Raw genomic sequence first — 25,919 nt, 5'->3', positions numbered from 1 at the left:
CCAGTGTATTAAAAGCCTGGCGGGCCACCAGACTTTATTTGCCCCCCCAGGCCCTCCCTTACTTCTCCTTGCCCCACCAAACGAAGTGGCTAAGTGTTACTTGTTTTTATTTTAAATAGGTTTCTTTATTCACCAGTAGCCAGTCAGTGTTTGCTGAGCTCCGCACTTCACTGGCAGAGTGGAGTCGTTCCTGAAAGACGGGTTTATAGATGATACAGTGAACTGAGTGCAAAACCATGGGGACTGTACCAACCACACCATAAGCACCTCTGCAATGTCGCAGCTGCATATCTGAAGTTCTGAACCTCAGCGCTGATCACACATGCCACCTTTCACTTCAAATAGACTATCTGAAAGGTGTTCTTGCAAAGCAAGTTCACCTGTATTGGTATATGCTGTAACCCTTTGTGAGGACTCTTTTTCTTCAGAGAATAATACTTCACCAAGGTACGCATCAAGTTTAAAAGCCACAGTGCTTGTTCTGCTTGTGTATATAACCTATAGTTGCACTATTAGAGGTGAGCGTTGAGTGTGCAGTGGGGTGAGAATGATATCTGTGTGAAAAAAAATTATATGTGGCATGTGCATTTAGACCTCACACATGCAAGATTAGGAGAACAGAAAAACTTGTCCCATAAAGCCCAGGTGACGAAAACAGCCTCTGTGGTTATTGAAAACTCAGCAGTCACAAAACGGAAAAGATTGGTCCTTCATAGCATAACATGAATTAAATGTTCCAGTTTGTCCTTCAAATCCAGCAGAGAGATGCCCAGTGCAGCAGCTCTCATTATGCAGGGCCAGTAAAAGGTGGTGTGGGGCCTTGATTATAGGGTTAATGTCCACATACACACTAATCTAACACCAATGCTAAGCCCAAACACAACAAATGCAGAAAAATTACTAAATTGTAACTATCCAACTATAAAAGCTTAAAAGAAATTACAAATTAATTAAGTTCAAGTTCTGTCTTGATATCATACCCACAACTGTCCTTAAAGTCCTGCCTATCATTGCGCCTGATCTGATTCATATAGTAAACTCATCCCTCTCATCAGGTGTTTTCCCCCACAGGCTTTAAAAACAGAAAATAAAAAACAGTCTGGAAAAACCACTACTGTACAACTACAGGCCAATCTCCAACCTTCCATTCATCAGCAAAACTATTGAAAAACCAGTTTCAACAGTTTCATAGTTTTATAACTATAGCCAATGCAACATTTGCTAACATTTATCACAGCTGCACAATAAGGGAAGCATGCAGAAGTGATACTACTGCTGAAAATTCTCAAGACAATAGCAATTATGATTTACCAACATTTTCTTTTGGCTCTTTTCTTCCTTTAATTTTACATGAAGGCCCTACAACATGAAATCTATACAGTCCAAATATACTGACATGAATAGAGTTTTGAAATATTGTATTCTGAGAAATATTACATCAAAGTAGTGCTTTGGGATTGCACTATTGCTCATACGGATAGTGTGATAGCATCTACAATCTGATCTATTGTGCAGTTCTGGCAATTCTGCTCCCACAGTCAGGAATTCTTGCTTTCCTGAAAACCCAATAGTATAGATAGCCTGTTGGATGGAACTTCACTGCAGCAGAGACCCACACCAGATGACAGCGCTAAAGATGCTAAAGGTTACAAGAAAGATGTTTCTTCTACTGCATAATCAGATCTGAACTAGGTTCTATAAAACCTGTTTAGTTTGTGTGACCTAGTTTTTGAGCAGGAAGAGTATGTGCGTCACATACTGTATACTTTGACATCTATTCACACTCTGAAGCACCTTCCGATTTGAAAATCTGTAGCATTTCCACAAACACAATTCTGAATGACATTGCTGAAATGAGGGGAATTTTTTTCCATTTAGCTAGCATTTGGAAGTGTTTCATCTTATTGCTAAAATGACAGCTTTTAATGCTGCTGCATTTATAACCCGTTCCTCTTATCAGAGCTCCCCCCCAGACACTTGATGGAATTTGCCATCGCACAATGGTTGGAAAATATACTTCAAAGGCAAGACGCATCTAATCTCCTCCACTCTGCACATTGCAAATTTGCTGTGGTAATAAGATCCTGCCTTCCCAAGCGTTCTTAAGGATCTGAACGAAGGATGAGAATTTCATCTCTCTTTTCCTCTCTCTCCTTCTGTTTCTTTCCGTATTGCTTCCTTTCAGCGTGGCATTGCAAAAGTAGTGTGTTGGGCACAGTGCTGCAGTTAAGAAGAATTTCTGCAACAGCAAAATACTGCATAAATGTTGGAACCCATCCCATCCTTATGTAAAAGCCCCCATTTTACAGCTTTATTCTTCACACACACACATAAGAGACACAACTGACAACACAGCACAGTGACCTAGTTTTTACGTGGCCCAGAAAGATCAAGCATGACTCCCTCAGAACAGCTATAGGCACTAAAACCTGGTTCAGCTCTTCAGACCAGTACACATCATCAAACATCCAGGATACCCATCACACTGCAATGGTGCGTTGTGGCTGCAAAACCACAACTCGCATATCAGAGATGTGCTACAGATTCCGAGTTAGCTTCACATCAGAACCATGAGACGAGTGGAAAAGCAGAAGGGAATGGTGGCAGGTAACGCCGGAGGACGTACTGCAACGCTGCCCTGTTCGACCCCACCATCCCACAATCCATCGCTCCATCCCCACCAGGTTATCTTTATATGTGGGGAAGGTTATGGAAGGAGATGCTATCGCAGTGAGCGCATTAGCACAACAAAGGAGTGTTTTAGAGACAAGCCCGGCAGAATAATTAGCTGATCTCTTCCCAAGATGCTGTGTTTGATACAGAACAACATGCTAATGTGAGGACACAGAGTTTAGTGTGAAAGGAGGAGATAATTTCAGTCATGGAAAAACAAAAAAAGAGCCACTAAGAAATGATGGCTTTTCTGACTTGCTCTGATAGCTTAAAGCACTCAAGAAGGTTTTGACCTTGAAGTGCTAATTTCTGAAAATATTTTTCACCTATGAGTGCGGTGAGGTTGTCGATTCGAAATCAAGATCTTTATGATGCAATGTAACGGCACTACTGTTGCACCACTCCAAGATGACTTGGAGTAGAACATGGGTATTCAATTAAAATTTACAAAGGTCAGATCAGAGAAACGTTCTTGAGGCCAAGGAAAATCACAATGTCTAACTATTTAGTGTGATACATATTTAATTAGCTTAGTAGTTGTATCAACATCTGCACACATTTGATTTATCAGTGTGTCAAATCAAATAAAGTCAGTGCAAATCATTTACTTTTTTTTATAATACGGTGATATTAGTAAAGTCTCATTTATTGAATGAGAAGTTAACATTTCAAATGAAGAAAATAACTAATTGTGTATGTTCACAAATATGGAAGACCAGAACTGACAAATTATAAGCAGAAATAGATACATTTAGTTTTTCCTTTTTTCCTTATATAGCCATTTTTGTTGTATTTTAAAATTTCCTTGTCTCCTGTTTGTACTTTATCATATGCATTTCCGCCTCATTATGCAAAGGAGGAGGGTGGTGTCTGAAGGCTCCAACTTCTGCCTATTGGTTGGTTAGCATTACACTCCACTTGGCTTCAAAAAAGATGTTGAGCAATTTATTAGTGAGCTGAAGCATGGCAACTTTATTAGAAAAATGCTATAATTCCTGACTTTACCATTTTTCGTGCCTCTCCCCTGTCAGACTGTCCCAGGGCAGCTGTGGCTACTATGAAGTAGCTTGGCACCATCAGTGTGTCAACATGTGTGTGTATGGGTAGATGACTGAAAGACCTCTAAGCATGATAAAGTTCAAGTACAAGCTATTTACCATTTACCTCTTACAGGCACAGTTACATACAGCAAATCAAGCCATAGTCCATCTTTTCTTGCTCATGTCTAAATTTTCTCACTTCTCTCTTGCTCAGAAAACATCCTTGGTCAACGATTGACACCCCTGCTGCGTATTCGTGTGACAGGAGAACTACATTATACAACGAGACTGGAACTTTACGATAGAACATTAATTAACCAAGTTTGTTAACATTTTAGACAGTTTATACTACCAACTGTTCCACCCCAGAGCAATGCATCTGGAATAGAGCTATACTTTTTCTAAGCGCAAAGAAGACATCAATGTATCTGATAAATGGCCCTTTACAGATATGTAAGCCCGCCAATTTTCTAGATAGTTTACTTTAAAAGAAACATGAGTCATGAGTGACCAACCTATTGATGCTATTCACCAATTTATCCAAAGCTAGTGCAAGTGAGTAGTCTCCCTCTCATTTGCCAGCTCCAGGAAGGCAGTTACTTCTGTCAGTTGCTCAGTTACCAGATCAGTTAATCAGATCAGTAAGCTGGCCTCAGAATGGATAAAGCCACTGCTGGGTGCACAATAATCTTAATTTTGGTGCCGATATTGTTGCATAAAAGGACAGTCTGTACCAGTAGTGGTTTTCTGCTGGATTATTAGAAGCCTTCAATCACCTGTAGCTTAGTGAGCAACGAATTCCAATAGCAACGTGTGTCAGGGCATGAAGTTCTGATCTTATCTGCAAAGGGAACTCTTTCTTCTTCAAAGGCTGACTGTCAGGCCAAGTAAAACAGTAAACATAATGCATGCGAGTCACCTGATATGCAGACACCACCAGATCTGTAGACAGTTCTGTTTTCTGGTAAATCTATTATTAGAATATTATGCTATGTTTTTTGTCACTCATTTCAGAAAGTGAAACTCAGATTCATTACATTAGTGAAATATTTCAAGTCTCGATAATTGCCTTTTATGGATTATAACTCAAAATCCAGTGTCAGTCTTTTCTCTATAGAGTTCACGTCAGGCCAGTTTGCCCACCCATCAAACACAGTACACCATGGTCACTGAACCAGCTTCACTACAAACCCCCATGGTCCATCCAGGTATTACTTTTACCCAGATTCCAGTCCATCCATCCCACCACCTCAATGCCAGACCAACAGCCACCACAGGGCAGCACACAGATGCCCACTCCACCCAGGGTGACCACTGACCCGGCGCCAGCAGCCCCATGCTGAGGTGTTTTTTTTTTTTTTTTTAAACAAACCATCAACTCCACACTTAACTGAAATTTACAAAAACATTGGCCGTTTCTCAATATGCGTTCTTGTCTGTACTTGTGTTCTCGCGTCCTCATGAAACGTCATCGACAGCAGCCCAAGTACTGTTCCAATTCAAAGTACACATCCAGGCGAGAACGCTCAAAGTACCCGGATGTGTTCTTGCTCCGCCCATTTTATCAAGGATGGATCAATGGCTGTGTCCGAATTCAGGGTCTGTATCCTTCTGCGGACTTGAGGCAGCAAGATATCCCACAATGCAATGCGCCACAGGCAGCGGTAAATGGAGAAGGCCAATACAGAAATGTATTGCATTTTTACCACCATTAATTGCCATGACAACTCATTTAAATTTGTTTTTAGGTGAGAAAGTAAACCTTATAGCTTCATCTATCCACTCAGTTCATCCAGAATATTCATACTTTAATATTTGCTCCGGAGTTTTTCGGAGTAGCATAGCTCTGCTACAGACCGGAGGAGCTGCCAGTTTAACGGGCGGTTGGAACGTGTTTTCCCCGCTAACCGCAGCCTGACTTCAGCAAGTCACTGTCGTTTTCCCCTGCTTATCTGTTTGTAGCGGCTGAAAGTGAGATATAAAGTGTATATGATAGTTAGCTGCAAGTAGCAGAATAGGAAATATATTTTCTCTTAGCTTATTTTTTATATTTATTTAGTTAATAAATAACTTTTATAAATTGTGTTGATACAGACTTTCAAAACCAATTACTTTCATTCGCTAATTAACTGTTTTTGGGCATTTAAATTCATAGTAAGAAAAATATTTTAATACAATGTCCCTTCATGATCAGAGAATCATACTTTAATTTGTAAATTTAAAAAACATTTTCCTAGGATTATCATTTCATGTATGAGAGTGAACTCTTATTTTTCATTGTTTTATGCAGGCAGCTCTTCAGGTGAGCAGACTGCAGTTCCAGGTTTACTTCCAGCTTCCCAAATACTCCTGGAGGTTCTCTTCATCCCCGTGTCCTGCCAATATTCTCTTCACTGTCTCCTCATCTTCTTAGAAAAAAAAACTATTAAATGATGGTAATATTTGCTTTTGACGGTCTCAGTATGATTTCCTGGAGTTATTGACTGATTATCTGCTTGTTTTTGTTTATTTTTTTTGTTATTCTATTCATTCCTACAAAAATTATATTTCTCTTTCTATCCTGGTATCTTACTAGAGTATACTTGATTATGATAACAAAGTAAACATAAGTTTGTTAAGTGTGGATAAAGTTGGATAAAGTGAGAAACCCCAACAAGTGGACAGTGCCAGAGAGCATAACAAATTTGTCATCATGTAGCTCTCCCATGCGGTTTAGATTTGCGTTAGTAAATCAGGAATTTACTTAGAACATCCTTTGTCCTGAGTTATGCATTATATAAAAATTTAGTATTGGTTTAATAGGAAGTGAGATTGTTAAATCTAAGTTTTAAAATTGTAAAGTTTTTGATTACTTATTACCATGTTCACTTTTTTAATCTTACATTTGTACTGGGTAGTAGATTTCAGCTGGTAACCCTGCCCACATTAACTGGGTTTTTGTAGAGAAAAACAGATCTTTTTAATATCGGTATTAGCATAAACTGTATTTTATTTATCTTCCATACATTTCTGATTCTTATTTGTTAAAAATACCCAATTTTGAATTTATGTGTAAATTTTGCTTCATACCATCAACCTACCGGAGACTAAATGAAAATTAACCTTTATGGTTAAATCAGCTACATTTACATCAAGTAAAGTGCTTGTGTTAATTGATGTGTATTGTCTAGTTGAATACATAAACGCATTAAATTAAAGTGGTTGTAATGTAAGAACATTTGCTAAATGTCATGGGTATAAACACTTTTGCAGTGTAGTGCATTGTTACCGCTTCTTTGTTCTTTAATGTTTAAGCAAACTTAATTCCTTTGTTAATGGTGCCACAAATAATCTTGACTTGTCAAATTCTGCTAAGGATATTGTGTCCATAATGGCTCCATCTCAGATTTATTCTCAGATTTATTCCAGATATTATACAAATGAATGGAAACAATTCCACAGATGTTTACCACCAACATCTTTGTCTTTAAAAGTGCAGTTTCTGTACCAGCTTCAAAGGTTCAAAAGATAACTAGGGCAAGCAATAAATAAACCTAACTAGATTTCCTCTTTCTTTTATTTCACTCTAGAAGTTGCTTGAAATCACACCATGATAGCGACAAGCCCTCTTTCCTTAAAACATCACTTCATTTGACTTAAAATCCAGGTGAGTAAACATCATCCTAGTTTGTTAAGAGGGGGCAATGAAAATGGATGGTTAGATTGACTCTGCAGTCTTGACATCTGCCAACTTATCCACTTTAATATCATCTCAGGATAACTAGGAGGCAAGCAGCATTTTGTTAAAGCCAAACAAAAGATTAGTGTGGCAGCGTGCTGCTGAGCGTAGAGTGTTGAACATTATCCAGGTCAGAGTGATTTAATCAGGTGTGAATGAAGGCATCAGGCCACGCTCCAGGGCTCGGTATGCCATCATCATTCAGCGGGAGGAAAACTCACAGATGTAAATGTGGCCTTATTTTTGGAATAAAAAGTACAAGGAGATTTTGTTGGCTGTGTTTTCCATAGGAGCTCTATAAGGTACTCCCATTTCCAAAAACTGAAAAAATTTAATCAATATACTTAAAACATACTCATTGTTTAAGCAAACGTAATTCCAGTGAAGACTGTCCACTAAAAAATTAAAACCCTTCCTCCCTTCATAATTTTTTGTAAATCTATTTGCTTATAAATTTTTGATCTCAACTGACAAAACACGACAAATGGCTTATTGATTTTCTCTGCATTACAAGCAAGAAAAATTTAAATAATTTCATATTTAATTTTTACCAACCTGCAATTAGCCAGAGTTGGTGCTTTACAGTTCAATGATTTCTTTGCAATAGTTACTATGTAAACCTAACTTTTTTTTCTTTTATCATCATGTTAACATCATGTCTCACAGCATAAACGGGGACACAATATTGTCATAAAAAGTATTTATTAGAACAAACATGCTGCCATGTATGGGGAAATAGTATAATCTAAGTTTAAAAAAGATGAGGAGTCGGTGAAAAAGATGACAGGTCAGGAGGAGGAAGAGGATCAATGGGAGCTTCTAGATGATGTTTCCTTCTGAAGAGCTGCCTTCATAAAACAATAAAAAATAAATAAAAGTTCACGCTACACATAAGCCAAGCAAATGAAAGTATGTATCTCATACAAGCAGAAGTGAAAGTGATCAGTTTAATCATTAAGTACCATCTTAAAATATTTTTCTTGAATTTACATGCTAAAAATATTCAGAGGAAAGAAAGAAATGTAACTGGTATGAGAAGAAAACACTGTGGTCAAAATTTAGAAGATATCAAAATCTCTCAAGAATATAATATTTTGATACATGTATCAAACAGCACAAGTGCAAACACATTAAACCCATCAAATGCACTGCGCTATCAGCAGCTACCAATAACAGGCAGCAATAAATGACAGTGACTTTCTGAGATCAGGCCACAGGGAAAACACTCTCCACCCACCTGTGGAACCTGCAGCTGCCTCGTCCTGTTAGCCGAGCTACATGCTCCAGAAACTCCAGAGCACATTTCAAAGAAGTTTCATTCAGGGTGAACTTAGTTTCATAGATGAAGCTGTAAGGACAACTTTCTTGTCTAAAAACAACTTTTTGCTACAAATAAATAGTGTACTCATCTCTATTTACCACTGGTGGTATAGCGCATTGCAATGGAGGGCATCTTCCAAAAAAACTCACATGTATAACCTCTCCTTTTCTTGGGTGGCCAAATGTCCGGTATTAATTGTTTCCCATGGGAGTTTTACTTAAACTGACTTGCAGTTTGCAGAGATTACAACAATATGAAACTATGCTATATAGTTTCATATATAAATAATGTCTATGTAGCTACAGTCTGTGCGGGGCAGAGAATTTCAGGGCCAGGTCACTTGTCTCATAAAAGGCAAACAAATTCAAAAGTGACCACTCATCCTTTTTTTTTCCATTTTTGTTTTGTCCACGAAATTTTTAAATCGGAAAACAGTTATCCAATTTTTAATTTTTAAACGAAACAAGTGTATTTTTTGTTTGTTTGTTTTTTTTCATTTTTTTGTTCCAAATGAAAAAAAATACTATACACAAACTAAAAAATTCAATTCATTCTGGCATTTTTAATTTTATTTTGTAAAACATCAATATTTAAAACTGATCACATTATTTTAGGCAAGAAAAAGTTGAAGAGTGAAAATCAGCTATAATCAAGAAGAATTTAATGATTTTAATTCCTTTTCGATCAAAAATCTCAGTTAAAGTGAAAGAACAGATCAATGTGTGGATGTGCCATAACTTTCTCCAGCTGAACAGAAGCAAAATTGAAGTCGTCATCTTTGGACCTAAAGAGGAACGATCTGGCATCAGCACACAGCTTCAGTTATTACAAATGGAAACTAGTGATAAGGCTAAAACCTTGGAGTATTTATTTTTAGTCAAATTGATTACTGCAACATCAGTCTTCCAGCTGCAGCTGATCCTGAACGCTGCTGCTGGTGTTCTCACTAAAACCAGGAAGATAGAGCACATCACCCAATTCTAAAGTCCTTCACTGAGAGAATAGACTAACTGCTGATCATTTTTAAACCACTGAACTAGGGCTAAAACAATTCCTCGAATGATTCGAGTACCTCGATTATTAAAATTCTTCGAGGAAAATTTATCTGCCTCGAAGCTTCGTTAATTTATGTTTTATTATTTAATGCACCGTGTTCCGGCATTCTCACTTCTGCCTGAGTTGTTGACGGAAGCCAACTGTTAGCAGCATAATGTCCAGTTTTCAAGTTCGCCATGGGAGGATTTTATTGATTGAAGATGATGCCTGGGTCTGTCGTTTTTCGGGGGACCAATAAGCATCCTTAAAATGACTGGTGCAATACCTGGAGTGGTGCAATACCTTTTCTCCTCCTGGAGCTGCTGCCTGGAGGCGAGGAGGAGCGCTGAATGTGCATTTATACAGGTGAGCGGGTAGACTGAAGACAGCAGGCAGCTGCGCATTAGATGATTAAAGGAAGTAAAGCTTTACGGATGAATCGGAAAACTTATTTCATATCATCCCAGTCTCATCAAATGTGTGGCGGAGCACATCGTAACGGCTAGCTGGTAGACGTGCTTCTGTGTGTGATGGACGAAAGTGTCAAATCCCATCACTAACAAACACAAAAGCTATAAATGTCTGGGCAAGGTGAGAGTTCATTTATTCAGAATCAGAATCAGAAGAATTTTATTGTCATTGTCAGAAATTAAATTGACTGAAGATGAATACATAAACCAAAAGCTGGAGCGTAGACATTTTTTTTATAAGCCTGCCTTTTTATTAAATTGAATATAGCTTCAGGTTTGTATAATTTTTCTTCTGGTTAACTTGGAAGGTGAGCCATTATTGTTACAGGTTAATTTTCTACACTACAGAAAAGTTATTGCTAAGGAAGTTCAAATATGAAAAATTGGACTGATGTTGATATGTGATAGTAACACTGCTGTTATGTTAGATTTACCATTTTTTATTTTATCTTTTTTCCCCCCAATTACTCAATTAGTCATAACAATAATCGATAGATTACTCAATCACTAAAATATTTGTTTACAACAACCCTACACTGAACTATAACATTAAATGTTGTTGTTGTATCAATCTTCCACACTTTTCAGGTCTTCTGGTTATGGCCTGTTCTGTATCCTCAGAAGCAGCATTCAGCTTCTATGTATTACAAATTTGGAACAAACTTCCAGAAAGCTGATATTTAAAGGAACACTGAGTTCAGCCACAGTAAAGATCTGTCAAATGTGTTAGCCTACAATCATAGTAACACCACCAAACACTGTCACAAATTATTAAAAGAAACATCAAAATAACATGTAAATATTGTGGCTGTTACAGCTACCACTGTTGTCCAAACCATAAAGACTTCCTAAACAACATCCTTTGACATCCTTTGAACAAATGAGACCAATGGAGAGATGCTTGGCTATAATAAACCTCACAATATTTGACTCACTACTCCCACAAAAACCTTTTCAAGTATGAGTTCATCTTTGTTAAATAAATAACAGTGTTGTTGTTGTTGTTGCTGTCTGTTGTGGGTTTTTTGTACACTTGAGGTTAGAGCAACTAATTCCAGAATCTGGTCAAAAGCGAAAGACATGGTTTGAAGAAGGATGCAAATGTTCATTCAAATTTAATAGTTTAAAAATAAAAAAATATATTGATCCCAAAAGAAATTAAATGTCGGAACTTGCATCATTCAAATATCTTCAGTCACTGATGGTGACGCTGTGGGCAGGAAGGATCTCCTGTAGCAGTCAGTCTTTCAATGCATCTGAAGAGGGCTCTGAGTGAAGACTGGTGGTGTATGTCAGCTTCATGACTGTTATGTTAACAGCTCAATATCTGTGCAGCAGAGACGCTATTTCACAGCAGCATATCCTGGGTGGCACCATCAGTTGTTAGCAAGTTCTGCTGATCCGCCCCATTTGCTTTTGCCGCTCTTCTTTAGATCTGTCTGGCTGTATGTAAATAGCCGAGAGTCAGGGATGTGATCCTTGGTCATTATGATCAGTTTGAACTTCCTCCTTCTTACTCTCCATCCAACTTCTCTGGGATTTGAGGTCAAATTCCAGGTATTATTTCAGCTTTTCAGATGCTAATCAGCTGTTGCCAAAAGCAAAAATAATGCCTGATGTTGCACTTCATAACTGTCCAAACGTAAAAAAATATATATATATATTTTTGCTGTGCAGCCTCAAAACATCCAACACCTCAACCAAATAAACGTATTACCAAAGTCTACAAATCAGAAATAACATAACTACTCCAATATCCTTCCACCACGAGTGACGCAACTGTAGGATCATGTCTTCACTACTGTGATCATATCTACCTTATGGTATACCAAATCTACCTAATGGTATAAATAAAGTTGATTGATTGATTTGATTTAATTTAATTTGTATGTTGCTGCAAAAAACTAATTCCACAGTTCTCCATGATTAAAGGCACTCTGGATGAAAATCAGTAATCTATGTGTTTTTGTGGGAGACATGGGATTACCAGTTCTTATTAATACTCAGCATCATGACCTCATTTCGGATTTTTGGCTAAGCCTTTGATATTATGTGCCTGAAAAGCCTTTCACAATTTCATGTCAGGATCATTTAATAGAAAGTATAGATAGGAGATAATTTATCAAGTTGACCAAAAGTATTTTTCTTCTAGATAATATCTAATACAAAAGAATTTGTCATGTTGTATAAAGTGATTTTCCAGTTGCTTTCTTGTTTTAGCTACCCGTTTACAGGTGCGCAACAATGGGGCCATCTTTTCTCCTACCCAGTTATTAAATAAATGAATGCAGATGTGATGCGTATAGATGAGCCTTCTATCGACCAATCCATGACAGTTAATGCTCTAATAAAAATGATCAGTTCGAACGATTAAGTATATCTGGCCCCCACCTTCCAGTAGTGTTTCAAACTCCGCCCACTTAGGCAAACATTCAATGGAGAAGCGCTTCGCTTTCAATGGTCTGAGCTCCAACCAATCGCTGAATGCCCTGATCCCCCCCCACTAGCACCGGCTCTCAGGTCTTCAGCCAATCGCAGCAGACCTCTACCCACACATGACTGTGTGCTGCTGTCTGTCAACTCCCTCATATATAGTGCATGCAAGAAAATGTGGAGCAGTTCAATAACTTGTGCTATAGCCAGACTTTTATGAGTACAAGTCTGTGTGTGGGTGTGTGTGCGCGTGTGCGTGTGTGTGGGTAGAGGGGGGGGAGGATGTGGAAATGCATCCGCTTGTTTATTTATGTAGATGAACAGAAGGAATGACGATCAGGGAGGGAGAGGCAGACGGAGAGAAAGAAAGAAAGGTTTGGAAGAGAGATGTATTTGCAAACTGCTGGCTGACTTCCCACTGGAGCTGTGAGAGATCAGACCGAGAGGCTGCGTGTCAGAAGAGAGAGAGAGTGTGTGTATGTGTGTGTTTGCACATCTGAGAAGAGAAACGCAGAGAGACAGACAGAGAGAGGGAGAAAGGGGAGGGAGGAAGGGAGAGGAACCCGTTCAACCCATTTCAGCGGCAACTTTTCAGCCCGTCTTACATGAGGTCTCTCCCTGAATATGGACACTTTTCGCTCCCGTCTCTTCAGCCATCCGGTCGCCACGGTTCCCCGATGCCGAACTTTGGCCACACTTTAGGTATGTATGCCAGCTGTTTTGCCTCTAGACTTTTATTTGTCCGTTTGAAGGGTCATAAGGCACCTCTATATCACTTATTTATTTTCGACAGCAGCATTTGCACAAAAAAGAAAAATAATCAAAATCTAACTGTAGACAACAAAAGTTCTTTTAATCCTTGCAAATGTTGTCCACTGGGAAAAAAAATCTTTTTTATTTGTGGCAGGAATTTTTAGCTGGTCTTGAAGCATGTGTGTGTGCGTGTGTGTGTGCGCGCTTATGAGAGAGTTGGTGTTCAGTACAATGTGTAAGAATTGAAGTAAACGACCCTTTTGGAAAGGACACAAGTGAAGAGGCATATTCTGTATGCTGTATAAAGTGAAAAGTGTGTGACTGCGAGTGTTGTTTTTTTTGTTTTTTCTTTGCTCTGTGGGAATGCGGAGCTGCGGTCGCCGGTAGCGATGTGTGACTGGAGAGGAACTGAGCCAGACAGTAGACAAAAGCAAGCAGGGCCGACCAGACGGGGCAGGTCAGCCATTAGGGGCTGCAGCGAAGGGACAGGTCAGCCAGCTGCTGCCCCACTCTGTGAGCAGAGTCCAGGGTGTGGGGAGGGGAGGGTGGAGGGGGGGGCATCAGCCTTTAACTTTGGGGCTCAGGACTGGAGTTGCCACTGGAATTTGGGGGGCGACCACGCTTTGCTTCATGAGATTCATGAGAACTCCCAGCATGCATGGGAGCCCCCTCTGTGCACCCCACCCCAGCACCCCCTCCTCCTAAAAAAACAAAACAAAACTGTTTAATAAGAAGAGCCCCTTCACTAAGTGCTGATGTCTGTATCAGATTTGTAAATACATGGGCATAAATAGTTTATAGTTTAAAGGGATTCATCAAATCCAAAGTGCCTACTTGTAAGAGTCCAGGTGCCATGAAGAAACGGCACCAAAGGAAGCCTCAACGTAGGAGGGGGTTAAATATAGACGGTGACAAAAGAGGAAGAATAGGAGAAACAGACATTTTCACAGAGCTCGTCATTTTCTATTCCCCTTTTTCACCAGCTTCCCCCCACTGGTCACCGGGTTTGGAATATATTCTGTGGCAGGAAGCGCTAGCAAACAAAATCTTTTTTTTTTTTTTCTATTCTGCTTTTCTCCAAAGCTCTTAATCCAGTAGGAGACAAAAAAAGCTGAGAGCGTTTGGGAATAACAACTGACAAAAACATGTCTGTGGATCCCAGATGTACACAACGGCTGCTGCCGCTTCAGAGGAAAAACATCATGCTTTCCAGCAGCCTAACTTCCAATAACAACCTGGGAGGATAACTTAGTCGATAACTAATCATGAGTAAAGAGCAGATCATCAACTTCAGCTGTAGGAAGTCAAAGAGGAAAAACAACAACAACGTCCTCAGGCTCTAGAAGAAAGAAAAAAAAAGTGTGTTGCACCCCTGACGCCGAATCTTTCTGAAATGCCAGTACATGTAGAGACTTGTTACTTAGAGGAACATTTCAAGCCCTCGCCACCGGCGCTGGCTTCTTCCTGAAGTCAGACAATCCGTAGCTCCAGTCAACAGAGCCTGTAGATGCAACAACAGCCCACAGACAGCTGAGGGTATGCCAGTGTTTTGTCTTTAAATGAGGCATAAAACACAATGTTCTCATGGAGAGATTGCTCAATGACAACAGAACAAAACAAAGCAAAAAAAAAAGCAGGTAGTCAAAGTCCTTTGCTGACCGGACGATAAAGTTTGGACCCTGCAGAGGCAACTCTGAGGGGGTTCAGCATGTTATTCTGTCTGCAGCATTTTAAGGCCCAGTGTGAATTTGAGAAATCCACTATCACTTGCTAATCATCTGTTGAGTTCAGAGCAGGAACTCTGTGACCCGGACGACTCAGCGATGAGACCTGCGTGAACTCTCCTTTGGCCCCCTGGCTTTGGAGGAGTGGGTGAGCCCCTCTGCTCCTCTGGCTGCCCTCACAGGGCCGTGTGCTATACCTGGATTTGAATAGAAACCAGACAGTGATGCCTCCCTTGCTTAGCCACCTCCCGTCCATCTCCCCTCCTCCTTCAGTCACCACTCTTGCGCGGGACAATGAGGATTTGTTGGTGCTCAGTCGTGAGCCTGCTGACACAAAGCGTGGAGCCTCCTGGTCCCCGGCCCGGAGTGGAGCGGGCCTATAAGCACAGGCGTGCAGGACACTGGCGGGAGGGAAGCTGGAGGGTGTGTGTGTGTGTGTGTGTGTGCGCGTGTGTGTGTGTGTGTGTGTGTGTGTGTGTGTGTGTGTGTGTGTGTGTGTGTGTGTGCGTGTGCGTGTGTGTGTAGGGTAGTTTTGAGGGGTGGGATTAGTCGACCAGAGCTCTGAGTTGGGGGATGGGGTCCTAAAATGAACAGGAAATTACAGCCTTTGATCAGGCAGCAGCAGATTCAGTCTGAACTTCTCCAACTCCTCTCACGCTCATGACTATGCTTATAAAAAAATCTAATCTGTGGGGAAAAAAAGACATCAACAGCCTAATCAGTCACTTCCTGTCAGCTTCCGAGTCATTGTTAAATCAGTACCCAGGTGCAAAGCAAACACAAAAGTTAACTAGTGGTGTTCCGCTGCCCCCTCCCCAGCCGTTCCCATCTTCCCTCCCCTCCGTCATGGAAATCCTATTAAGTTCTGTGTCTATTTGACCCACATTTTTTATCCACTGGAAAAAAAAATAATAATAATAAAAATAAAAAACAAATCACAGCTCAGTCAGTTTGTAACTTCAGAAACACCACAGAACATGGAATTTATTTTTAGCTGTGCTCATAAATATTTCAGAACCCACCAAGGCGTAGAGAATGGTGGAAAATCTATTGTCACATTAAAGAGTAACAGTGACGGACTGAAGGGCGATACTGAATTTGTTGTACATTCAGCAGATTAAATTGAACTCGGGCCAGGTCAGAATGTTTGAGGAGCCTCAAAGGACACCCAGAACTCCTGAATTCTGAACCTTTCTGGTGGCTTGTCCAGAGATTCCCGAGAACTCCTGGTCCATGTTTGTGCTTGAGAGTGAGAGGAGCGACGGTAATGTGTGTTCAGTGAATATCAGGGTCGATTAGAGAGTCCCGTCTGGTCGGGCTGCAGGAGATTAGACAGGCGGAGCAGATACAGGCCGCGGGCTGGTCGTCTGGCGTTCTGACCCACATTGCTCTGATGTGCACGTCACTTCCCATTACGGTGACAATTGGTTGCCACATCAGCTGGGTACGTTGTGATCCACATACCCTCCCCCTTGGCAAGGCCTCTCTTCCCGCAACCTGGCTCTGTCATGCACGTACTGATGGTCCAAGTGCCAGGCCTCAGGGAGTGCTGAGGAATCACAGCATCATCCAGCCCCCTGGAAGACAACTGAGCAGAACCTCATCAACGTACCTTCTGAGCTTCCTGATGTCTCATGAAACTATTGGGACAAAAAGACCTAGCACCTAAAGACCGATAGATTTACCAGACTTCAACAGATGATCAGTCGCTTAGTTTTCACCTAAATGTTCCTCCAGGACCTTACAGCTGGCATTAACCCTAGGTTTGCTTTTGACATCACTTAACCGTTCTCTTGAACAACCTTTTGCAAATTCTCCATTCTCAGCAGGCAGCTGAAAGGCAGTTAGGCACAAGACTAACTGCCTTTAGTCTTGCGCTCCCAATGTAACATTTCAACAAGCACTTGGGCCCTAAAGCGCACACCTTCAGTCAGCCCACCTTCCACAGGCACGCCTATACGGTTAGCTTGCATGGAAGAGGCAAGAAGCTGGTGGCAGATACGCAGCTGGCTGACTGAGAGAAGTCTGACTGTTTGCGGGCTGCCCGAAAGATAATTGGCAGCTCCAGAGTGAAAAGCGGGCTCAGCAGCAGATAAGGGCTGCATGGAAAGCTCCATAATCAGCATGGATTAGCAAATGATAAATCACCGGTTCACACAAGTGTGGCGCTGTCACAGCTGGGAGAGCCGTAGAGAGAAGTAGGAAGGAGATATGAGAAAGCAAACATGAGGAGGGAGAGTGGGACTGAAGAGCAGGGAAGATTTTGATGTCTTTTTTTGCTGTAATTCAAGAGCAAAACATAATAATACTATCCAGCAGGTCAGCACTAGAGGCAGGCTGGGAGTGAGGGGTGAGGGAGGGTGGAAGTGGGAAAAATTAAAAGCTGTGCCAACATTTCAGCTAATACAATCTTCTGCCTGTCAGATTACCTTCTTTAATCCAGAAAGGTTTTATGCCTCTTAGAAATGTGAAAGGAGACATGAATTCAGCAGAGATTTTCCTCTGCTGATGTGTGTGTGTGTGTGTGTGTGTGTGTGTGTGTGTGTGTGTGTGTGTGTGTGTGTGTGTGTGTGTGTGTGTAGGATGGGGTGGTTAATTCTCTAGAGCAGCTCTCTAAAGCACTGTCCTCAACAACTCTGCCGCACAGAGGATCAGCCGATCTAAACCGCTGCGCTGTTAAATTCTGTGATTATACTGCGATGCTGAAAACTCCCAGGTCTTTAAAATATTCTATGTTGTGTTTTCTTCTTAGCACCATTAGTTATGTTTAGCCTTGTGTGCATACTATACATGCATCAGGTCAGCAAAGTGCAGACTAGCAGCAATGCCCTCCCACACCTGGTCTGGGATGGAGGGGACGGGAGTATGTCGTTTCTGTTATTATAAAAATGATCATGTTAGGTGGGAAGCAACGTAGCTGGAGAAGATGACAGCTTTTTGTCGTCTGGCTGGTGTTAGCAAAGTGCTAACAACAGTATTCTAATAAACTGGACATAAAAGAGCAAATAAGGTATCATTTGGAAGCTTTTGTCGTGTCTTAGCTGCATGCCTGAGTGTGTGTGTCTGGGGGTGTTAGAGGACACTTGAAACATGGCTCCACCATGCAAACAGCTGCAGGAAGCTTCAACGTAATGTTCTGCTGTGCTTTTTTTGTCTCACGCTCCACCATCGACTCCGCCATTGTGCTTTAACCTTTATTTTGGTTGGTGCAGTTTGTAGCAGGTCTGTCAGGCTGTAGGGCAGTACAGAGTAAAGGTTGATCAGTATCCAGGTCATTCTCGCTTTCTCACTTCACTGCTTCAGCTGATAACAGAAATATAAAATCCGAGTTAGCGCCTGTGATGTTGGCCCCAATTCTCACTGCTGTTTGGAAATATCTCAGTCTGAGCCTACTTTGCATTGATTGCAGGATGGGAGGGTGCGATCATGGCCTAGAGAATACTGAGTAAAAAACCGAAACAGATCCCAATGGCCATCATCGACTGCATCAATTAGACAGAATAAACAAAGACAAAAAGAATCTTGTTCCAAGTAGCTGCCATACAAAATTATTGTGTTTCTGATCTACAATAGTTACTCTATCAGAAGGGAAACAAGTTGTGATCTGTCAAACTAGTCTGAGGGGTACAAGCTCTGTGGCTGGGAGTGGGACCTGGGGAAAAAAACTGCTGGAGATAAAACAGCAGCAGCAGGCGGCAGAGAAACGTCACGCTTAAATCCAGGAGACAACCACAAAGGGCCCCCTCATCATGCTTTGATTGGGATCCTTTAAACTGCTTGAAACAGAGCCTGGGTTACATATTCATCAGCCAGAGCACTCTGGAATGAACCAACAAAGCTTTGTAGAAAAGAAGAGTAAAACATATCCTGCAGTTCTCTCATGCTTGCCGATGGAGTGGATAAGTCAACTGGTGTCAGAGTGATGCGAGGTGATCAAGCAAGTCAAGGATGGGTTTAAAGGTGCAGAGCACAGACGGAAGAGGATAAGGAAAAAATCCAGCTGACACAAAGACACATCAACCAAGGCAGGAGAGAGTGAGGATACTAACGGCCATAAGGAATGGAAGAGAGGGAACACCTGGGATGCTGGGAGAAGATATTCAATAAGAATAGCAAAGGGTTAATGTTGAAATTGGAGCTGGCAGCAGAGATGGGGGCCAGCCCCCAGAGACCCTACAGAGACAAATAGGAGTAGATGACTGGATGGATAAGGTTAACCAGTATTAATGATAAAAAGTCATAATGTATTTTTCTTGATTTTGTACACCAACACAAGAAAGCATTACTTTTAGCTATTGCTAAAATGACCAGAAGTACATTTGATGAGGTGTTACTATCACTTTCAGTACTTATTATTTAAAAAGCCATATTGGATTTTAAGGTTGAGGTTGGTGAGAAGTGTTCAACTTTTCAGTGCCGAATTCTGACTTGGGTGGGAGTTCCAGATTTTTCTGGGTTATTTTTACTTTGCTAACAAAATTTTTACAAAGAATGTCCAGCACTTTTGAGACCTACATAAGTAATACATTGTCAAATATATAAACCATGATGCCAGTGAATGCTAAATATTGGGTTCTAGAATCTTGTCACCCTGAGTCACTTTGGTCACTTCTACACATGTGAGGAATCAAAGGAAACGTAGTAGTGTGACAGCTGAGTGTGATGGTATGCGACAAGGCTGAACCACTAAATCTCATTATTAACGTCTTAATTCGAGCCGTTATTAAACCATCCGATGCAACTCAAAGCCCATTTTGCAAATGACACAGCATTTAAGGCATATTTGCTAAATCTGATTGAGCTTTCCTGTGAAGAGGATCACCCATGGCATGAGTGATTTTAGCAATTTAATCTCAGAGCACACTTCCATCAGGGGATGCCTCACTGCACCAACAGACTGTACAACAAAGTAAGGAGAAAGGATGGGACGGGGAGACCGTGTGAGTGCATATGTTGGCAGCTGCCCAGCTGGAGTATTTTTGAACCGGCATCCGAGCTATGCTGGGAGGCTCGGGTGGACCACGTACACACTTGAGAGCATAATATTTGGGTTATCAGCGGAAATGAGCAGGCATCAGGCAAGTTGTGGATATCCAGTAGCAGGAACCGAAAACGTGCATTTCCTCACATCTACTCTCAGGGTGCAAAACAAAAACTGAAAGAAATAAACAGACCCATAAAAGTTTGGCTTTGGAAGAACCTGCTGAGATTTTTTTCCATGTCAGCCTTATTTATGTTTTATTTGAGGTTTTAGCAACTCTGACTAACCCAGAGTTCAACTAAAGGAAAATGCAATACAAGGATGAACCTGTTACTGGTACAGAAATACATTAAGATTGATTGTTGAAATCATAAATATCACCAATAATCAACAAAGAAAGTGCCAAAGTAACACATTTTCTTCAGCTGTGTGGAGAGCAGTTATGTGGGAATTTTTTGTGATATGAAAGAGCAAAACAAGCAAAAAAGTACAATATTCTGTCCAACAAACGTATGAAAAATACTATTAAAGTACTATTAGTGGATGTTGGTTAAGTATAAATATTAAAATATAAGATAATATCACAAGTACTTGCAGTGGTAGAAATCCTTTTGTCATCCATGTTTTAAACAAAAGCAAGAAAATGGTATTCTGCTTTCATTTTGTGTACGACAAAATGTAATATATACACTCCAGAAATACAAAGACAAACTCATTCTTTGTCGTTTTCTCAGGTAATATACATCTTCATATTTTACTTAGAATTATACTGGTCTCGATTGCTACACAGCTCAATCCGACTGCCAATTCATATTGCATTAGAGGGCTTTTTTTCACAGTTTGAAGTCTTTCTCCCAATATTCTGAAATTCAAGCAACCCCAAATAAATGTACTGTAAGGACTGGAACAAATGTTTCTAACTGCGGCGCATCCATGTTGTACTTGCTTAGCTTCAGGCAGTAGAGTCGTGGCTACAGAGCAGCCAAATATGCAAGGCAATACGACAGAGAGTACACAGTGTGCTTCTCATTGTCCAACCCCTGGAATGTGCTGACGATGCAGGGTTCATGCTGGTTCAGTCACACTGTTGCTGCCGCTACCGCTCGCCTCAGGCCCGTCAGACTCCCATGCTGGCCCAGCTATTTTTTGCACATTACACTTTTGAAAGTTTGTCAGTTATGCAAAGTTTCTGGGGACCGAGCCAGCACTGGTATTATCGGGAAAGTTCGACATGGAGGCACAACCACGCCTCTCACAAATGAATGAGTCAGTGTGCACACTGCCATGCATTTCCCACAAGTTCTTCCCCAAGTGCAGAGAGGGGCGGAAGTTTAGTCAGTAAAAAAAAAAAAAAAAGAAAAACAGAGAGGGAGAGATTTGAGAATGAAAAACAGCCTCTCTGTGTGTCTCTGGCAAACAGCCAAGAGCTACACATGCCAAGGAGGGAATCCACTGAAGCTGAAACCGGCAAAAAAAAAAAACAATTACGAAACTATTCTCACCTAGCCTGTGTGGAAAAGGACACAGGGAAGCTGGGATCTCCTCATCTACAGGGTAAACTGCCATCAGAAGTAGGAAATAATTTGACCAAACAGCTTTAACTATTTTTCCAGTAAATGTTGTTTGATCATTATTATATACTTTGTTTCAATAAAAAAATATAAAAAATCTTTCAGAAAGATCACCTTTATATTTTGGGCCTTTACATGGATGACCCACCCATAAACATATGGATCCATAATTCATGGAATGCAGGAAAGTGATAAATGTTGCAGTTCTATACAGTAAGTGGCAATAATGAAGCCTTCTCCAAGGTCAGTGAACTGTGTCAAAGTGGGAGAGAGTGAACTGTGCCCCTCGTCTTAAAGTGATCATTTATTATGCAGAAAGCAGAACAGCAGGGGTTCTTTCTGGAAGCCTGTCAACTATAGGGAACTAGTGGCAAATCATCCCCTTCCTATTCTCAGACTTTTTTTTTTTTTACCCAAATCTGGCAGAAGTGAAGCGAGCAACATAACAATCCGCATCCTGTTCTTCAGCACCTTCGAAAACAGGTTTCAGTATCTGAGGATGAAGAGCAAACGAGCCAAGCTCTTCCAAATCCCTGTGTCGGTGTTGAGGGAAGCCGGCAGAACAGAGACAGAAAAGGAGACAGACAGACAGGGAGTGCATTAATAAAACATGACTGGATGATTTTCCAACCTCAAAGAGGCGAAGGCAGGAAGCCGCGCTCCCAGAGCAGCAGCTGAGGTTCAGCGCAGGGTAAAGGGAACAGTAATCTCTAACTAGCTCCACACTGCAGCACGCTTGTTTAAGCTGTGGGGCACGGCACCGTCTTCTGATCACACGTGTACGAGTTGTCTCTTTTCATGAGCCTGTCTTGGTCTCACTTCCTTCCAATTATGCCCCTTTCTGCTTCTTTGTGTTTTCCGCTGCAGGCTGAAGCAACCTGAGTTTTCTCTGCAGTTTTGCAGGAGGTGATGATGGCATTCACCGTGTAAAGCAACTCAAGCCTTTGCATCATCACCCCTCCTTGCGGTGTCATTTGAGCCTTTGCAGCAACGAGGTTGGCAACACGTCCTGGCGTGGAACCGCTCCACATGTGCCAAGAGTGCAGTTCAAGAGTGCACAGGCAGACAAAAAGAGTGGTAACACACATTTACCTGTCTTCACATGTGTTTTTCCTAGTTTTTGTCCAATAATGTGACAGCTGAGGAGGAAAATACAAGACGCATCAGAGCTGCTTGTAGGAATCAGACCTGCAGACATAGAACTACACGAATGTTTAGGCCCCTGATTTTCACACTGTGGAAAATCCACAATAAAAATTTGTTGATATCAACATGAAAGCAACACCAAAACACAGATTGTCAGTAATTCAATGGAAATTCCTCTGAAACATGGGAGAAAAAAAATCTCCTATTTTATTTATATATATATATATAGATAGAGAGAGAGAGAGAGAGAGAGAGAGAGAGAGAGTGAGAGAGAGAGTGTGTGTGTGTAACACTAACTTTGTAACGCCAATGTTTTGTTGAACCACAGCGGTCTGTTTCATTTGTCATACAGAATAACAGGAAATGTAGACCTTTAGCTGTAAATTTGTTATTTTTTCCCCATTCGCACCATAATTCAGTACTCTGGTTACAATTTAATTCATAAAAACTAAAATGGAAAAAGTAGAATTTGGGAAAAAATAATACAGAACTTGGAAAATAATAAAGCAAATTTCATAGTGTCATATTGTGAATAGTACCAAAGAGGCCAGAAACAGACAAGAGTTTGTGTGTTTTTCCACTTGTTTCACTCAATAGCAGAAGCAAAAAAAAAAAGTTCAAACAACTTAAACTAAAATTAGCTCTTATTTGTGTTATGTTTTTGTTTTCTTTTCTCTCACCAAGTTACCAAAGAGCTACCCATGAGTCAAACAAAGCTACTTTAGTGCCCACAGGGAACATTCAACGCTGTCGGTGAGTTTGTGCTCTAAGGAAAACCATCGACCGTTGACTGTACCTTGAGGGACACCTCGGCACATCGGATCCTCCACTCAGAAACTATGACCTGCACTCCACATCCAACCTGTGGCCACCAGAGCTGCTCAATATCTAAGGCTGCAATAAACATTCATTGCTGTCGGTGGGTTTGCACCAGAATAACTCACTGATCAATGAATGCAGACTGCGGTTCAAACACCCTGTTGATGATGTTCACCAGAAGATAAAGTGGTAAACAGGTTAAAAATAACAATGGGAAGCTCATATGAGCTTCATGAGAAGCCAAATATAAGGATCCTGGTTGCAAGTACTGAAGGAGAAACAATGCTGCTAGGTTAAGCTACTGAGTTCAAGCCCACTGAGCTAAACATTAAAACCAGCAGCTAGAACCTAGTGGTTTGTAAACATGGTTAGTGACTGAGCATGGATGGAGAACATATGAAATATCCTCAGCTGAAATAACTGCTCAAATTAAGTTATTTTTATACACTGTCATGCATTATCAAACAAAATTCTTGTCATTTTCTCTTTGTTCAATTCTGTCAATCTGTCGCAGATGTAGCTCACCATCAGTGTGTGAATGTGTGTATGAAGCACTCTGGAGTCCTTGGACCTAATAAAGAGCAATATCCTGCCAGCCATTTACAAACAGGCCGGTAAATCTTGTAGTTTCAAGTATTGAAAAACAAAGTGTCAATAAAAAGTAAGATATGTGATGCTTCTTTGAAATCAAAGGGGGGAACAGTTCTACTATGTGTGACTGGAGACGGCCTCTGTTATTTCTCATTTAAAGGAATATAACACAAAGGATAACGAAAGCCTAGAATTTAACTGAAAGTAATTTTTTAAAATCATGTAACATGTTCACAACAGGAAGCAGCTCAAGTATGTTGTGTAGCATCACAGGGAGTAAAAACAAGCAGTCATCTTGCATTAATAACCACAAACCTCCCAGTACAGTTCACTTCATCCATTTACATTATACAAGTTGATCAGATGAGAGAGAGCAACGTGTGTTTTCAGAACATGAAGCTTGGATTACCGGATCAAAGGGTTGTCGATTCAACTGACAGATTTCACCTGAGCAATATGCGTTAGCTTTGGGAGAAATGAATCCATTTTCCAATACATCAGGATGTAGATGAGAATGATTTTTGAATCGATAAATGTCCAAGCTTAATTATTTATTCATTATTGTAGTAAACTGACATTACAGGAAGCTAATGAACTCATCTGAATGCTGAAAACAGATGTGTATTGTCTCATCACACTTTAATGTCAGATGTTATGACAGAAATATTGAGTATATGAATCTTGCCAGTGCTGTACTCATCTCTCCCTACAGATGAGAGTACAGAAATGTTAGATCCCAGGTATATCTCATTTCCCATGCCAAAATAAAATAAAACTCCTTTTCTTTTCTGCAGCTGTTTAACACTTAAACAGGTCAGGAAAAGTAAATGCTGAAATCATTCTAGTACAGCAACATCCGAACAAGGCGGGAAAATATCGCTAAAATATCTTTCCAGACAGTAAAAAAAAAAGGCAGAAAAACTAATTTGATGAAATCTTTCATAACTGATTTTCATCACATTTCTGATCTAGAATTTCCCTAGGAACAGAAACTGAGAGTATGGCCTTTACACAACTGTTCTACAACTCAAAATATTAGAAATGAACTCCTCCCACTCAGAGTGATTACTGTAAAGACAGACGATTCCTCTCATGTGTTTTATGTTATGGTCCGGCAAAAGGTTTAAATTTTTCAACAAAAAAAAAGTTATTAAACGTTTGTTTAAAAAGGAAAGTTGCTGTTGTAATGTCAAAAGCAAGGTACAAATCAGTTATTAATTGCACTATATTATAAGCCCCTTATGGAGCAAGTAAATGGAAATTTAAAGCTCTGTGGAACACACCACATGAAAAGGTCTCTGTCCTCCTGGATTTTCATTTTCTATAAACAGAAGATCAACGTGTTTAGAATCTAGCAACATTTAGGTATGTAAATCTATATGATCCCTGAAAGTATTTACATAGTCAATTTGTTAAAATGAAAAATAAATCAGAGTAAAAAATAATGTTTGGAAGTGTGTGTGTTTAGTTTGAACCTACCTTCCAAAGCACAGTTTCACTTCATGAGGTAGAACATGTGGTAATCTGCTAAAGCAAATGTTTGACATTTAAAACATTTCGTAAGATTTAATCGTTAATCAAGTTGAAAAGCAGAAAGCAGCAGCAACAATTGTTGTACCAAAGATTTCATGCATAGCGGTCACT

At 40.4% G+C, this 25,919-nt stretch overlaps 1 long non-coding RNA gene across 1 annotated transcript; it reads left to right on the top strand.

Annotated features, from left to right (window-relative positions):
• The first annotated feature begins 12,856 nt into the window (after positions 1-12,856).
• Positions 12,857-25,704, top strand: LOC148157762 (uncharacterized). The gene is made up of 2 exons (XR_015764310.1): positions 12,857-13,392; positions 22,587-25,704. It is a non-coding gene; the product is annotated as an uncharacterized LOC148157762 (long non-coding RNA).
• Positions 25,705-25,919: the final 215 nt, after the last annotated feature.

This window comes from Poecilia mexicana, unplaced genomic scaffold (genome assembly GCF_051168715.1).
Source record: "Poecilia mexicana isolate PSO_F unplaced genomic scaffold, ASM5116871v1 scaffold_9, whole genome shotgun sequence".
Lineage (NCBI taxonomy): Eukaryota > Metazoa > Chordata > Actinopteri > Cyprinodontiformes > Poeciliidae > Poecilia > Poecilia mexicana.
The sequence above is the reverse complement of the archived record's forward strand: the minus strand, read 5'-3'. Positions and strand labels throughout refer to the sequence as shown.